The sequence below is a fragment of the Staurois parvus genome, unplaced genomic scaffold, assembly GCF_062004578.1.
Source record: "Staurois parvus isolate SC_StPar_1 unplaced genomic scaffold, SC_StPar_1.0 ptg000449l, whole genome shotgun sequence".
NCBI lineage: Eukaryota > Metazoa > Chordata > Amphibia > Anura > Ranidae > Staurois > Staurois parvus.
This window is the reverse complement of record NW_028318245.1, coordinates 4,425,319-4,442,095: the sequence shown is the minus strand read 5'-3', so window position 1 is coordinate 4,442,095 and position 16,777 is coordinate 4,425,319. Positions and strand designations below refer to the sequence as shown.

General features: G+C 46.0%; 1 pseudogene across 1 annotated transcript; it reads left to right on the top strand.

Annotated features, from left to right (window-relative positions):
* Nucleotides 1–7,146: 7,146 nt before the first annotated feature.
* Nucleotides 7,147–15,423, top strand: LOC149453395 (uncharacterized; annotated as a pseudogene). The gene is made up of 7 exons (XR_016314727.1): nucleotides 7,147–7,372; nucleotides 10,046–10,165; nucleotides 10,659–10,829; nucleotides 10,916–11,074; nucleotides 11,155–11,457; nucleotides 11,569–11,710; nucleotides 13,682–15,423. The product of XR_016314727.1 is annotated as an uncharacterized LOC149453395 (transcript).
* The last annotated feature ends 1,354 nt before the right edge of the window (nucleotides 15,424–16,777 follow it).

The following is a 16,777-nucleotide window of genomic DNA, read 5'->3' as shown; positions in this document are numbered from 1 at the left end:
GAGGAGTCTATCAGCATGGCACATCTTGACTTGGCATTATTTCCCCGCACTTCCAAAATCTGTCAGATTGCGTGTCATCTCCTGCACACAGCCCTCTTCAGATCCCCCCACAGATTTTCTATCGGATTCAGGTCTGGGCTCTGGCTAGGCCATTCCAACACTTTCCTCTTCTTCTGATGAAGCCATTCCTTTGGTGATTTGGATGTATACGTTGGGTCGTTATCATGCTGGAAGATGCAGTTCCTCTTCATGTTCAGCTTTCTAGCAGAAGCCTGAAGGTTTTGTGCCAATATTGACCGGTATTTGGAACTGTTCATAATTCCCTCTACCTTGACTAAGGCACCAGTTCCAGCTGAAGAAAAACAGCCCCAAAGCATGATGCTGCCACCACCATGCTTCACGGTGGGTATGGTGTTCTTTTGGTGATAGGCTGTGTTGTTTTTGCACCAAACATATCTTTTGGAATTATGGCCAAAAAGTTCCACCTTGATTCCATCAGACCAGAACACATTTTCCCACATGCTTTTGGTAGACTTCAGATGTTTTTGCAAAATTTAGCCGGGCTTGGATGTTTTTCTTCACAAGAAAAGGCTTCCGTCTTGTCACTCTACCCCATAGCCCAGACATGAAAAATACGGGAGATTGTTGTCACATGGACCACACAGCCAGGACTTGCCAGATATTCCTGTAGCTCCTTTCATGTTGCTGTAGGCCTCTTGGCTGCCTCCTAGACCAGCGTTCTTCTCGTCTTTTCATCCATTTTGGAGGGACGTCCAGTTCTCGGTGACGTTACTGTTGCGCCATATTTCCTCCACTTGATGATGACTGTCTTCACCATGTTCCATGGTATATCTAATGCCTTGGACATTCTTTTGTACCCTTCTCCTGACTGATACCTTTTAATAATGAGATCCCTCTGATGCTTTGGAAGTTCTCTGCGGACCATGGCTTTTGCTGTAGGATGCGACTAAGAAAATGTCAGGAAAGACTGACTAGAACAGCTGAACTTTATTTGCAATTAATCAGAGGCAATTTAAATGATGGCGGGTGTGTACTGACTCCTATGTACCATGATTCTGAATGTGATTGTGTAAGCCGTGTAACGGGGTGGGCTCCCCCGGATACAGTGAAGTCACGAACAAGGAAAGCAACCCCAACACCAGCTTTTGCCACAACAGAATTTTACTTAGATGTGGCAAATAAACACAACCACAAATGCTGGAAACATACAATAAATTTACATACACCCAGCCCAAAGGCTGAGACCCTTGTGCTGCACAGCACTGTGCCTTCTGATGGATGAAGGTAGAAAGTGTAGTAATTTACCTACTGGTGGGCACAAATAAGCTGCCACACCCTACCTGTTATTACCCTAAAAGAGCAGGAATCAGTGTATGGGTGTATGGTATGGGCTAGCATGCGGTGCAGCACAACCGCTTACAATCTTACACAATTCTACAGTATTCCCCCTCCCATAACTGGTCCTGTAGCACGTGCCTGAGTATTCCTTCTGAGCAAAATGCCAGTCTGGCTTGAGTTTGTGGGATTTTGTCAGCTCTCCAATGTGAAATGTCACTTTAAGTTGTTGAGTCCCTCCAATAATCAGTAACAACACTTGTGGCCTGACACAAACAGAGACCCTAACTAACTATAGGCCTGGACTCAGTCTCAAGGAGCCAACAGTGGAATGAGGTGCGTGCACGATCTTACCAACCCGGGTCTGCTTTGCATCTGCTGGTGACTCTGAACAGAACAAATGTCTCTCCAACAAGCATGCGGTCTTGCCGTATATGTTGCTTAGTTCCTCTGGTCTCATCAGCTTCCTGGCAGCAAACTCATCAGCTTCACTCAGCTGCAGGTCTGGTTACTGAGGGACGCATTCACACCTGGATGTCATCGGATTCTCAGCTCACACGGCCCCTTCATTCAGCATCGTCCAAAACATGGCTGCAGTCTCCTCTTCCTGTTCACTAAACTCCAACTCTGAGTGCAAAACCCCTCCTCTTCATGAATATACAAATATCTATCCAGTCTGAGCCTGTGTTAGAAAAACAGTGACATCTTGTGGCTAAACCGCAGAATGTCAGTCAAAACATTAATTTACTTCCACATAGTGTTCAAACAATGAGAGCTGTTTCCCCATCTCACAATTGCTTCATTCTGAACACAGTTACATCCCCAGTTATAAGAGGGTGCGAGCACTTATGCAACCACATTATTTTAGTTTTTTTATGTTCACTCCCCCCTCTAAAAGATTTCAGTTTGCTTTTCAATTGAGTTGTACAGTTTATAGGTCACATTAAAGGTGGAAAAAGTTCTGAAATGATTTATCTTTGTCTCATTTTTTTTTTTACATCACAGAAACCTGATATTTTAACAGGGGTGTGAAGACTTTTTATATCCAATGTACATGGCCATACATGGGCAATACACTAGGGATTGTGACAGCGAATGGGAAACAAAAGGTGGGTAACACACAGACAATCATGAAAATACATAGGGGCAACAAATAGGTAATCTTGAGAAACATAACCAACCATACCGATATGTGTGCAACAAAACATGCAATGGTGGCAAGAAAAAGCAGAAATAATACATGGAGTTTGCTCTTCCTCTTTTTTGTGTTCCACCGAAATACGTGTGTACTAGCCTAGCCTACTAATTTCAGAAAGGATCCTTTAAAAAAAAAAAAAAGTACTAACCGACTGCATCCAATCAGGATTAGACCACTTACATCACGGGTAAGTAAAGAGACTGCCTACATTGACTACAGGAGCAGAAGGCCTTCCTTACATTATTGGTCAGAGTTAAGAATGGTTCTTCTACACGGCTCGAAAAAATGAAAGGAAGACTTTGAAAACCCATCAGATCTCAATGGGGAGGAATCTCCTGCTGGATCTCTATACTGACATGGACGGGGTGATGTGTAAGGATGCCCCATCATTTGATGGAAATTAAAATGATCGACCTACAAAGGACTGAATTCAAAGACACCCCGAAAATCAAAGTGAAGCAATGATGCAGCAGGCGAGTCCATTTTGGTGAAATGTCATTGCAGCAACTCAGAATGGTCCTCAGTAGTTTGTATGGCCCCCACGTGCTTGTATGCATGCCTGACAACGTCGGGGGAGGCTCCTAATGAGACCACGGGTGGTGTCCTGGGGGATTTCCTCCCAGATCTGGACCAGGGCATCACTGAGCTCCTGGACAGTCTGAGGTGCAACCTGGCGGCGTCAGATGGACCGAAACATGACATCCCAGAAGTGTTCTATTGGATTTAGGTCAGGCGAGCGTGGGGGCCATTCAATTGTATCAATTCCTTCATCCTCCAGGAACTGCCTGCATACTCTCAGCACATGAGGCTAGGCATTGTCCTGCACCAGGAGGAACCCAGGACCCACTGCACCAGGAGGAACCCAGGACCCACTGCACCAGGAGGAACCCAGGACCCACTGCACCAGGAGGAAGCCAGGACCCCTTGCACCAGCAGGAACCCAGGACCCACCGCACCAGAAGGAACCCAGAACCCACTGCACCAGGAGGAACCCAGGACCCACTGCACCAGCGTAGGGTCTGTCAATGGATCCAAGGATTACATCCCCATACCTAATGGCAGTCAGGGTGCCATTGTCTAGCCTGTAGAGGTCTGTGCGTCCCTCCATGGATATGCCTCCCCAGACCATCACTGACCCACCACCAAAACGGTCATGCTGAACCATGTTACAGGCAGAACGTTCTCCACGGCTTCTCCAGACCCTTTCATGTCTGTCACGTGCTCATGGTGAACCTGCTCTCATCTGTGAAAAGCACAGGGCGCCAGTGGTGGACCTGCCAATTCTGGTGATCAATTGCAAATGCCAATCCAGCTCTATGGTGCCAGGCAGTGAGCACAGGGCCCACTAGAGGACGTTGGGCCCTCAGGCCACTCTCATGAAGTCTGTTTCTGATTGTTTGGTCAGAGACATTCACACCAGTGGCCTGCTGGAGGTCATTTGTAGGGTTCTGGCAGTGTTCATCCTGTTCCTCCTTGCACAAATGAGCAGATACCGGTCCTGCTGATGGGTTAAGGACCTTCTATGGCCCTGTCCAGCTCTCCTAGAGGAACTACCTGTCTCCTGGAATCTCCTCCATGCTCTTGATACTGTGCTGGGAGACACAGCAAACCTTCTGGCAATGGCAGGTATTGATGTGCCATTCTGGAGGAGTTGGACTGCCTGTGCAACCTCTGAAGGGTCCAGGTATGGTCTCATGCTACCAGTAGTGATACTGACCCTAGCCAAATGCAAAACTAGTGAAAAACAGTCAGAAAAGATGAGTAAGCAATAAATGTCAGTGGCCTCCACCTATAAACCTGTTTTGGGGGTCGTCTCATTGTTGCCCACCTAGAGCACCTGTTGTTAATTTCATGAACACCAAAGTAGATGAAACTGATTAACAACCCCCTCTGCTACTTACCTGACCAGATCAGTACCCCAGGAGTTTCATTGACTTTATGCTAGACTCGGATTATAAAGTCTTCCTTTCATTTTTTTGAGCAGTGTATTACAAAAGGAGCTGGGGAGGGAGGATGAATCCTTACAACTAAAAAGAGCTGTCGGAGAATGTAGTGTGGATAGTGGGGGGAGAGCTGTCAGAGAATGTAGTGTGGATGGTGGAGGAGGAGAGCTGTCAGAGAATGTAGTGTGGATGGTGGAGGAGGAGAGCTGTCAGAGAATGTAGTGTGGATGAGAGCTGTCAGAGAATGTAGTGTGGATGGTGGGGGAGGAGAGCTGTCAGAGAATGTAGTGTGGATAGGGGGAGGAGAGCTGTCAGAGAATGTAGTGTGGATGGTGGAGGAGGAGAGCTGTCAGAGAATGTAGTGTGGATGGTGGAGGAGAGCTGTCGGAGAATGTAGTGTGGATGGGGGGGATGAGAGCTGTCAGAGAATGTAGTGTGGATGGTGGGGGAGAGCTGTCAGAGAATGTAGTGTGGATGGTGGGGGGAGAGCTGTCAGAGAATGCAGTGTGGATGGTGGGGGGACAGCTGTCAGAGAATGTAGTGTGGATGGTGGAGGAGAGCTGTCAGAGAATGTAGTGTGGATGGGGGGGGAGGAGAGCTGTCAGAGAATGTAGTGTGGATGGGGGGGGAGGAGAGCTATCAGAATGTAGTGTGGATGGTGGGAGGAGAGCTGTCAGAGAATGTAGTGTGGATGTTGGAGGGGGAGAGCAGTCAGAGAATGTAGTGTGGATGGTGGGGGGAGAGCTGTCAGAGAATGTAGTGTGGATGGTGGGGGGAAGAGCTGTCAGAGAATGTAGTGTGGATGGTGGAGGAGAGCTGTCGGAGAATGAAGTGTGGATAGGGGGGGAGAGCTGTCGGAGAATGTAGTGTGGATGGTGGGGGGAGAGCTGTCGGAGAATGTAGTGTGGATGGTGGAGGAGAGCTGTCGGAGAATGTAGTGTGGATGGGGGGGGGAGAGCTGTCAGAGAATGTAGTGTGGATGGTGGGGGGAGAGCTGTCAGAGAATGTAGTGTGGATGGTGGGGGGAGAGCTGTCAGAGAATGTAGTGTGGATGGTGGGGGGAGAGCTGTCAGAGAATGTAGTGTGGATGGTGGGGGGAGAGCTGTCAGAGAATGTAGTGTGGATGGTGGGGGGAAGAGCTGTCGGAGAATGTAGTGTGGATGGTGGAGGAGAGCTGTCGGAGAATGTAGTGTGGATAGGGGGGGAGAGCTGTCAGAGAATGTAGTGTGGATGGTGGGGGGAGAGCTGTCGGAGAATGTAGTGTGGATGGTGGAGGAGAGCTGTCGGAGAATGTAGTGTGGATGGGGGGGGAGAGCTGTCAGAGAATGTAGTGTGGATGGTGGAGGAGAGCTGTCGGAGAATGTAGTGTGGATGGGGGGAGGAGAGCTGTCAGAGAATGTAGTGTGGATGGTGGAGGAGAGCTGTCAGAGAATGTAGTGTGGATGTTGGAGGAGAGCTGTCAGAGAATGTAGTGTGGATGGTGGGGGGAAGAGAGCTGTCAGAGAATGTAGTGTGGATGGTGGGGGGAGGAGAGCTGTCAGAGAATGTAGTGTGGATGGTGGGGGGAGGAGAGCTGTCAGAGACTGTAGTGTGGATGGTGGGAGGAGAGCTGTCAGAGAATGTAGTGTGGATGGGGGGAAGAGAGCTGTCAGAGAATGTAGTGTGGATGGTGGGGGAGGAGAGCTGTCGGAGAATGTAGTGTGGATGGTGGGAGGAGATCTGTCAGAGAATGTAGTGTGGATGGTGGAGGAGAGCTGTCAGAGAATGTAGTGTGGATGGTGGAGGAGAGCTGTCAGAGAATGTAGTGTGGATGGTGGAGGAGAGCTGTCAGAGAATGTAGTGTGGATGGTGGAGGAGAGCTGTCAGAGAATGTAGTGTGGATGGCGTACTCACTCAGCTCCTCTCCTGTACTGCTTGTGGGTTGGTGGCTGCTACCAGGCCACTCCTTCCCTGCCATACAGGTGGTTCGCTCTAAGGGGGCGCGGTGAGCTCTGAGCCTTCTTCTTTTCCAGCTTCAGGACTGCAGGTAGGCCCATCCCACTGGGCATTCTTGCAGCCTCCTTCCTTCAACCTCACATCTTCCACCCAAACTCTCCCTCCACTCCTCACTCTCCCTCCCACTGAGCAGGCTCTATTAAGGGTGTCCAGCCCCTTGCCAACCTCTTGTTGGGCATTGGCTAGGATCTCTCAAAAAAGCAATCAGTCACTCATCTGCCTCTAGTGTCTTCCTCCAAAAGTCCTAGAGCAGAATGAAATTCCAGAGGGGCTGGCCTGCAGAGCCTCTCAGCCCTGACCACAAATTTACCCCTCTGGCTATTACACCTGGGCTGCTACTCAGCCCCTCTCTAACCATTGGAGTCTAGCTCTCCCTAGATTAACTAGGAGGCTGCTATAGATAGATTGAAGTCTCGTGAATTAGAACGGTAATACAGCTTTACGAGCAGGACCCTCTCATTCCTCTTGTATTGGATTATATTATAACTGGACTACCCCCCTTCATAATGTAATGCACTTCTTGGAAATCCTGAATAATATAATAATAATAATTTTGTATCGCAGTATTTTATTTTTTTCAGAAATATTAATATAATATCATGTTTTTGTTTTTTTATCGTAATTTTTATATTTGTGTTTTAGAGGTTTTCTAATCTGGTGTAGTAATGAGCGCTACAATACTGAAGAGCGAGGCAGCGGAGAAAATGTGAAAACATGATGAGAGCATCAGATTGTACATTCCCTACAAGGTGGCGCTCTCACACACACAGGAAGTGATGTAGGTACAGAGAGGAAGTGATGTAGGGGTAGGAAGTTAAGGGTGAGAGGGGAGTCTGGAGGAAGTAGAGAGGAGACATTGGTGGAACTGGCAGCAGAGGAGGTAATAAGACCTTATTTTCTATTTACACCCAGTAACCCCCGTCGTGTCCGTCCTCTTTCTCCATAGACATGTCCATCCTCATAAAATGATGGACACCGTAGAATTTTCTGGAGAGGAAGAAGACTGAGCTACAGTACAAGTTCTAATCAAGGCAGCCGAAGGAACGAGCATTCCTACAGTACATAGAAAAAAAGGGATAAAGTTTGCGATGTTCCTTATTTTAGGTACAATGATTTTTATTGAGTAATAATATCAAAGTAAAAACTGAACAGTGATATCCCATGCAGTTGACCGATTCAAAAACAAAAGAAAAAACATATGATAACCAACAATCCTATTTTCAGGGGGATCCCAAGGAAAGGGAAGCAATAGCATCCAGTAGCCAGTATCAGAAGTGTCAACATATGACTGGGTGCACGGACCCAGAGCTTGACAAAGAGGTGGTGGTGGGTATTCCTCACATTGCTGGAACTGGCAGCAGGGGAGATAATAAGATCTTATTTTCTATTTACACCCAGTAACCCCCATCATGTCTGTCCTCTTCCTCCATCGTCATGTCCATCCTCTTCCTCCATCGTCATGTCCATCCTCGTAAAATGCTGGACACTGTAGAATTTTCTGGAGAGATAGAAGACTGAGCTACAGTACAAGTTCTAATCAAGGCAGCCAAAGGAATGAGCATCCCTACAGTACATAGAAAAAAATGGATAAAGTTTGCGATGTTCGTTATTTCAGGGACAACAACATTTATTGAGAAATAATATGAAATATTTTCAGTAGGATCCCAAGGAAAGGGAAGCAATAGCATCCAGTAGCCAGTATCGGAAGTGGTAGCATATGACTGGGTGCAAGGGCCCAGGGATTGACAAATAGGAGGTAGTGGCTATTCCTCACATTGCTGGAACTGGCTGTAGAGGAGGTAATAAGATCTTATTTTCTATTTACACCCAGTAACCCCCCCGCTCCCCGTCATGTCCATCCTCGTAAAATGATGGACTCTGTAGACTTTTAGGGAAAGGTGGTGAAGGGAAGAAATAGAGAGGAAGAGAGTGAGCAGGAGGAAAAAAGGATGGAAGAAAGAAGGAGCAAAGTCAGGTAGAAGCAAGAAAAGGTGGCTGCAAGTTAAAACATCCCCTGGTAGCATGGGATACCCAGGCAAGTTGAGGGCAGAGTGGGGACCACCGTGGAATCCACAAATTGGAGTGTGAGACATGGAGTATACTAGTCATTTTCTCATGAACCATAAGGGTGGTCAAGATATTCTTCATCTTTGCGAACCCAACAGAGGGCTTCTTCCAAGCCCTGGCAATGGCAGGTTTTGCCACTATGAAGAGGTATGTAGCCACGATTTTCGTTCTTTCATGAAAGTGGCTCCATCTGTAGCATCACAAAATATTATTGGAGGACTGGGCAATCCACACTTACTACTCTTTCACTGCCGTGGACGTAAGGCGTTCAATAGGAACAGAACTGCTTTCCAGCTTGCTGGGTCGGTAGCTCCTATGTCCTTGACAGGTTGTGGTCTGCAAATGTATGGTGTCTTCAGCCATGATGTCTCATTAAAGAGGACCTGTCACCAGGGATTTGTCCCTTAGTGACGGCACTTAACCACGTGAATTCCCACTGCCATTATAAATTGACACGGGGTTAGCGGCTATTTGGGCCGGTGCCATTTTAAAGCCACTTTGGTGGGTCTCAGCATGGTTTACCGGTGGACCTCCTTTCCAGGAGCTGAGACAATCGATTCTTTGGGCTTCTGATTCTATGTACTTAACCATTTTTTTTCCATTTTTAAATAAGTGATAACATAATCTCTGTTCTCAGCACATAAGGGTCTTGGAGAGGTGGGGGTGGAGACTTCGAAGAGGTGGGGGTGGAGACTTTAGAGAGGTGTGTCAGCATGAGGCAGAGAGTAATACACTGATCTTCCCAGTGAATGGCTGTGCAGGAGGGAAGGGGCAGCACAAGACTGGCCGTTGCTCCCAGCACAGCCAGAAAAGAGACCACTCTGAGATGGATGTGCTCTCATGCCTAGCGTGGTCAGTTAGCAATAGGAAAGCAAGGAGACTGGCAGGAACACCAGGGATTTCACACGAAGGAAGCAATAGAAAGAGAACAGGATACTTCTTCATACAAGTACATGGTACAGAAGACATGTATTAGAAACATGAAGCATGAAATGTTGGGGGTAACATACGCGTTAAAGTATGGAATCAAAAGAAAGTAAGTTGACTGTAAAACAAAGCAATAACTGTTAAACATTGAATCATATGTCTAAAACCTGAAGACGTTGTGGGAGGTATTTACAGGATATAGGACTAAGGTCCTTGGACCTGTATTATATTTGAAAAAAAAAAAAAATTACAAAATATACAAACACCCCCTCCCATCCCATTCTGTATGACGTTGGCCACCTAGACAGGAAGTGAAGAGAAATCGCCCTAAACATAAAGATCCCCATTGGAGGTTCTACTTCTTCTCCAAGTCAATTCAAACCAAAAATAAAAGGTTTTGGTTAGAGTTGAGCATTAAAGGGATGTCTGGGTTACATTAAGTGTTCTTTAATATCGTATAAGAAGCCATCTGAGGTGTCGGAACTCTGGAGGAACTCTGTGCGGACATCATTCCTCCCGGTACAGTCCAGATAATTCTCAGCTTATTATCCGTCTACAGAGAGGAGAGTCCGGTATAGATGAGAAGACAACATCAAGAAGGATGAACAAAGACCCAACATATGTGCCTGAAAGGATACTAAACCTCACCCTGGAGATCATCTACCTGCTGACCGGAGAGGTGAGGAGGATTCTGGGAGGTCACATGACATCACTCTTATCTCTATTAATAAAACACGGACCTGACCGGAGAGGTGAGGAGGATTCTGGGAGGTCACATGACATCACTCTTATCTTTATTAATAAAACACGGACCTGACCGGAGAGGTGAAGAGGATTCTGGGAGGTCACATGACATCACTCTTATCTCTATTAATAAAACACGGACCAGACCGGAGAGGTGAGGAGGATTCTGGGAGGTCACATGACATCACTCTTATCTCTATTAATAAAACACGGACCTGACCGAAGAGGTGAGGAGGATTCCGGGAAGTCACATGACATCACTTGTCTCTATTAATAAAACACAGACCTGACCGGAGAGGTGAGGAGGATTCTGGGACGTCACATAACATCACTCTCATCTCTATTAATAAAACACGGACCTGACCAGAGAGGTGAGGAGGATTCTGGGAAGTCTGTGGTGATAATTGTTACTTTCTCTCTATACACAGGATTATAAAGTTGCAAAAAAAATTTCTGGTGAGCCTTTATCACCCAGCAGCCGTCTTCACAGGACATCACCCATCACAGTGCCTCCACCTCACTGCCTGACAGCAGAGGGAACCAGTGCCAAGAAGATTCTAGAAGTCACCCAGAAGATCATTGATCTGCTGACAGGAGAGGTGAGCGGTGCCAGGAATTTTGGGACATTCTCCAGTAACAGGCAAGGGATGTGTCTGGATGGTGACTGTATCATTGTGTGTGTCAGGTTCCTATAAGGTGTCAGGATGTCACTGTCTATTTCTCCATGGAGGAGTGGGAGTATTTAGAAGGACACAAGGACCTCTACAAGGACGTCATGATGGACAATCAGCCGCCCCTCACATCACCGGGTAAGAGGAGACTTTATTGTAAAGGAGAGAGCAGTACGGAGGGTCCACCTAGATCCCCCATCATCTGATAAACACATAGAAACAATGGATTCAGTCAGCGTGTGTGTTTCCTACAGATGGATCCAGTCATGGGAACCGACCAGAGAGATGTCCCCGCCCTCTGTATTCCCGGGATTCCACACAGGAACATCACACCATCCTTCACCATCATCAGGTAGATGGATCCAGTAATGGGAACCCACCAGAGAGATGTCCCCGTCCTCTGTATTCACGGGATTCCACACAGGAAGATCCCACCATCCCTCACCATCATCAGGTAGATGGATCCAGTCATGGGAACCCACCAGAGAAATGTCCCCGTCCTCTGTATTCCTGGAATTCCACACAGGAAGGTCACACCATCCCTCACCATCATCAGGTAGGTGGGACTGAGCATGGAGACCTAAAAATGCATTCCAAGACCACATTCTTCTTTGTAATATATTGTTCCTTTCTATAAATGGTTTCTGTTGCCATTTTCGGGGTTTAGTGTGAAGAACTGAAAGACATCAAAGTTGAAATTAAAGAGGAAGAAGAAGAGACCTTGGTGAGTGGAGATCAGCAGTCTATGGAGGAGGGGGAGATGAATATGCCAAGTAAACAGGAGGAATCTTCTCTACAAATGGACACAAGTAAGTGATAATCACAAAATGCAGAAACAGTTCATTTTGCTTCTATGAGTACAAAGTATATTTATTTAAATCATTTTATGGATTAACAAAAGACAAATGTGTATCAAGTTCACCCCACTAAAATGACTTAGAGATCCAGATGAAGGCAGAAAACACATTCCTTCCTAATTCCAGATGGCAATCCAATAACAACCCAGATAAACATTCAACACTGTTTTTTCCTCCACAAATATTGGAAGCCATAAATATATTTAGATAGGATCAAATCCAATCATTTTTGCTGTAAAATAGAGATTCATCAAAGACATTTTTCATTTTCACAGCTCATACGGCAAAGAACACTTTTGTATACCCAAAAGTTTCTTCTGTCCCTGTTCAAGATGGAGAACTTGACATCCTTCAATAAGAAAGTAGTTAAGAAATTTTAATTGCTAACAGGAAGAAAATCATTGCTTTGTGAACACCACGATCCTTAGTTACAATGTTACATTGATGAAAGGAGGACATATACTGTATGAATGTACCATCTCCTTTTATCAATGTAACATGTTCCCAACAAGACACTTCACATCACAGAGCCTCCACGTGACTACTCAAGAGTAGCTAGAGGAATTTAAAAGTCAACGAAAAGATAATTACGTTTCTGACTGGAGAGAGGACCATATGAAAAGTCCATCTCCATTCCTCAATATAACGTCATATTCCCAACAAATGAGGAGGAGATACTGGACACCATATGAAAGGTCCATCTCCATTCCTCAATATAACGTCATGTTCCCAACAAATGAGGAGGAGATACTGGACACCATATGAAAGGTCCATCTCCATTCCTCAATATAACGTCATGTTCCCAACAAAGGAGGAGGAGATACTGTACACCATATGAAAGGTCCATCTCCATTCCTCAATATAACGTCATGTTCCCAACAAATGAGGAGGAGATACCGGACACCATATGAAAGGTACATCTCCATTTCTCAATATAACGTCATGTTCCCAACAAATGAGGAGATACCGGACACCATATGAAAGGTCCATCTCCATTCCTCAATATAACGTCATGTTCCCAACAAATGAGGAGGAGATGCTGGACACCATATGAAAGGTCCATCTCCATTCCGCAATATAACGTCATGTTCCCAACAAATGAGGAGGAGATACTGGACACCATATGAAAGGTCCATCTCCATTCATCAATATGACGTCATGTTCCCAAAAAATGAGGAGGAGATACTGGACACCATATGATAGGTCCATCTCCATTCCTCAATATAACGTCATGTTCCCAACAAATGAGGAGGAGATACCGGACACCATATGAAAGGTCCATCTACATTCCTCAATATAACGTCATGTTCCCAACAAATGAGGAGATACTGGACACCATATGAAAGTTCCATCTCCGTTCCTCAATATAACGTCATGTTCCCAACAAATGAGGAGGAGATACTGGACACCATATGAAAGGTCCATCTCCGTTCCTCAATATGACGTCATGTTCCCAACAAATGAGGAGGAGATACTGGACACCATATGAAAGGCCCATCTCCATTCCTCAATATAACGTCATGTTCCCAACAAATGAGGAGGAGATACTGGACACCATATGGAAGGTCCATCTCCATTCCTCAATATAACGTCATGTCTCCAACAAATGAGGAGGAGATACTGGACACCATATGAAAGGTCCATCTCCATTCCTCAATATAACGTCATGTCCCCAACAAATGAGGAGGAGATACTGGACACCATATGAAAGGTCCATCTCCATTCCTCAATATAACGTCATGTTCCCAACAAATAAGGAGGAGATACTGGACACCATATGGAAGGTCCATTTTGGTACGATCTGAGTAAATTGTATTCTTAAATTGTATTTTATTCATATTTTGTGGTTATAATTGAAACCAATTCCATATTCAAGCTCAGAGACACGTATTGCTTTTTTTTTAAAAATATGCTTTCCTACAGGTGGGATCCATGTCTGGAATACCGCAGAGAGGCATCATCTCTTACCTGGAGACGGATATGAAGAGGACAGTGACATCACACAATGTTCTCCGGGATTGAATCCCATGACTCGGAACATTCACAGACCTTACCAGTTGAGGAGATCAATGGATCCCTCGAATCCTGAGGAATGTTCGGATAGATCACAAACTGCCCCTCCAGATATCCATCTAAGATCTCACACTGCGGAAAGCACAACAGATCCATCGAATTCCCAGGAATCATTCAATGACAGAGAGAGTTCATTGTCAAGTTTGGTGTGTGGGAGTAGAGCACTTGTCAGACACAAGAAAAGTAACACAGCTGAGCGTCCCTATTCATGTCCAGAGTGCGGAAAATGCTTTAATAAGAAAGGAAAACTTATTGTACACCAGAGAAGTCACACAGGTGAGCGACCGTTTTCCTGTTCAGTGTGCGGGAAGTGTTTCAGTAAGAAAGGAAATCTTAGTGTGCACCAAAGAAATCACACGGGTGAGCATTTGTATTCCTGTTCGGCGTGTGGAAAATGTTTTCCTGAGAAAGGAAGACTTATTCGACACCAGAGAATTCACACTGGTGAACGTCCTTTTTCCTGTTCAGAGTGTGGGAAATGTTTCAAAGAGAAAGCAGATCTTATTAGACACCAGAAATGCCACAGTGGCGAGCGTCCCTTTACCTGTTCAGAGTGCGGGAAATGTTTTTCTAGGAAAGGAAGCCTTCAGTTACACCAGAGAATTCACACCCAGGATGGCCTTATTTCATGCTTAGAGTGCGGGAAATGTTTCACTAAAAAAGCAGACCTCAAAAGACACCAGAGAAGTCACACAGGTGAGCGTCCATTTTCCTGTTCAGAGTGCGGCAAATGTTTTACTGAGAAAGGGCACCTTATAAGACACCAGAGAATTCACACTGGTGAGCGTCCTTTTACCTGTTCAGAGTGCGGGAAACGTTTCACTCAGAAAGAAGATCTTGTTCGACACCAGAGAAGTCACACCGGCGAGCGCCCTTTTTCCTGTTCAGAGTGCGGGAAATGTTTTCTTGAGAAAAGAAGCCTTCAAGCGCACGAAACACTTCACACAGGCGAGCGTCCTTTTCCCTGTTCAGAGTGCGGAAAAAGTTTTACGCAACATAGTGTATTCCTTAGACACCAGAGTATTCACAAGGGTGAAAATTCTTTTCCATGTTCTGAGTGCGGGAAATGTTTTTCTAGGAAAGATAGTCTGGGTGAACACCAGAAAATTCACACTTGGGATCGCCCTTTAACATGTTGAGAGTGCGGGAAATGTTTTACACAAAGAAAATCTCATAAGGAAATTATTCAGCCAGTAGAACAACTGTGCGAATCGAATTTATAGAGGGGGAACACCTTAGCAAAAGTGATATTTTGGTTATAGGTGAAGTCTCAGGTGTTGCGTCACGTACATTCCTTGGAGAACCCATTGGTAAGACCTGACTATTACCTGTCGTATCTCCTAGTCATGGGCTGGTCCCACACAAAGATGGCATCGTGGTATTAACTGTGGGAATACATGGGCAAATATGGCCATACATGGGCAATACACTAGTGACTGTGATAGCAGATGGGAAACACTGGCAATCATGAACATCCACATGGGCAACAAATGGGCAATCATGGCAATACATACACAACTATATAAGTATGTGGACAACAAACATGCAATGGTGGCAATAAAAGACGATAAAAAACAGAAATAATAACTAGAGTCATGTCTGTCTGCCTATTAATTTCAGAATGGATTCATGTAAAAAAAACAAAATGAAATATTCCGCTGCATCCAATCAGGAATTGAAGTCTTAGTTATGGGACCACTTACATTGGCTATCGCTGCAAATGGTGTCCTTACATTGGTGGCCATTGTTGAGAATGGCTCCTACATTACAGAGGGGCTGGAGGAAGGGGGTACTCTTACAACTAAAAAACTTTTTTTTGGGAAAGAGGACATTGGAAGGAACCTAAATGAAAAGCTACTATAGACAATGGAGAGCTGTCAGAGAATGTAGTGTGGATGGTGGGGGAGGAGAGCTGTCAGAGAATGTAGTGTGGATGGTGGGGGGAGGAGAGCTGTCAGAGAATGTAGTGTGGATTGTGGGGGGAGGAGAGCTGTCAGAGAATGTAGTGTGGATGGTGGGGGGAGGAGAGCTATCAAAGAATGTAGTGTGGATGGTGGAGGAGGAGAGCTGTCAAAGAATGTAGTGTGGATGGTGGGGGGAGGAGAGCTGTCAGAGAATGTAGTGTGGATGGTGGGAGGAGAGCTGTCAGAGAATGTAGTGTGAATGGTGGGAGGAGATCTGTCATAGAATGTAGTGTGGATGGTGGAGGAGGAGAGCTGTCAGAGAATGTAGTGTGGATGGTAGAGGAGGAGAGCTGTCAAAGAATGTAGTGTGGATGGGGGAGGAGAGCTGTCAGAGAATGTAGTGTGGATGGTGGGGGAGGAGAGCTGTCAGAGAATGTAGTGTGGATGGTGGAGGAGGAGAGCTGTCAGAGAATGTAGTGTGGATGGTGGGGGAGGAGAGCTGTCAGAGATTGTAGTGTGGATGGTGGGAGGAGAGCTGTCAGAGAATGTAGTGTGGATGGTGAGGGGAGGTGAGCTGTCAGAGAATGTAGTGTGGATGGTGGAGGAGATCTGTCAAAGAATGTAGTGTGGATGGTGGAGGAGAGCTGTCAGAGAATGTAGTGTGGATGGTGGAGGAGAGCTGTCAGAGAATGTAGTGTGGATGGTGGGGGAGTAGAGCTGTCAGAGAATGTAGCGTGGATGATGGGGGAGTAGAGCTGTCGGAGAATGTAGTGTAGATGGTGGAGAGGAGAGCTGTCAGAGAATGTAGTGTGGATGGGGGAGGAGAGCTGTCAGAGAATGTAGTGTGGATGGTGGAAGGAGAGCTGTCAGTGAATGTAGTGTGGATGGTGGAGGAGAGCTGTCAGAGAATGTAGTGTGGATGGTGGAGGAGAGCTGTCAGAGAATGTAGTGTGGATGGTGGAGGAGAGCTGTCAGAGAATGTAGTGTGGATGGTGGAGGAGAGCTGTCAGAGAATGTAGTGTGGATGGTGGAGAGGAGAGCT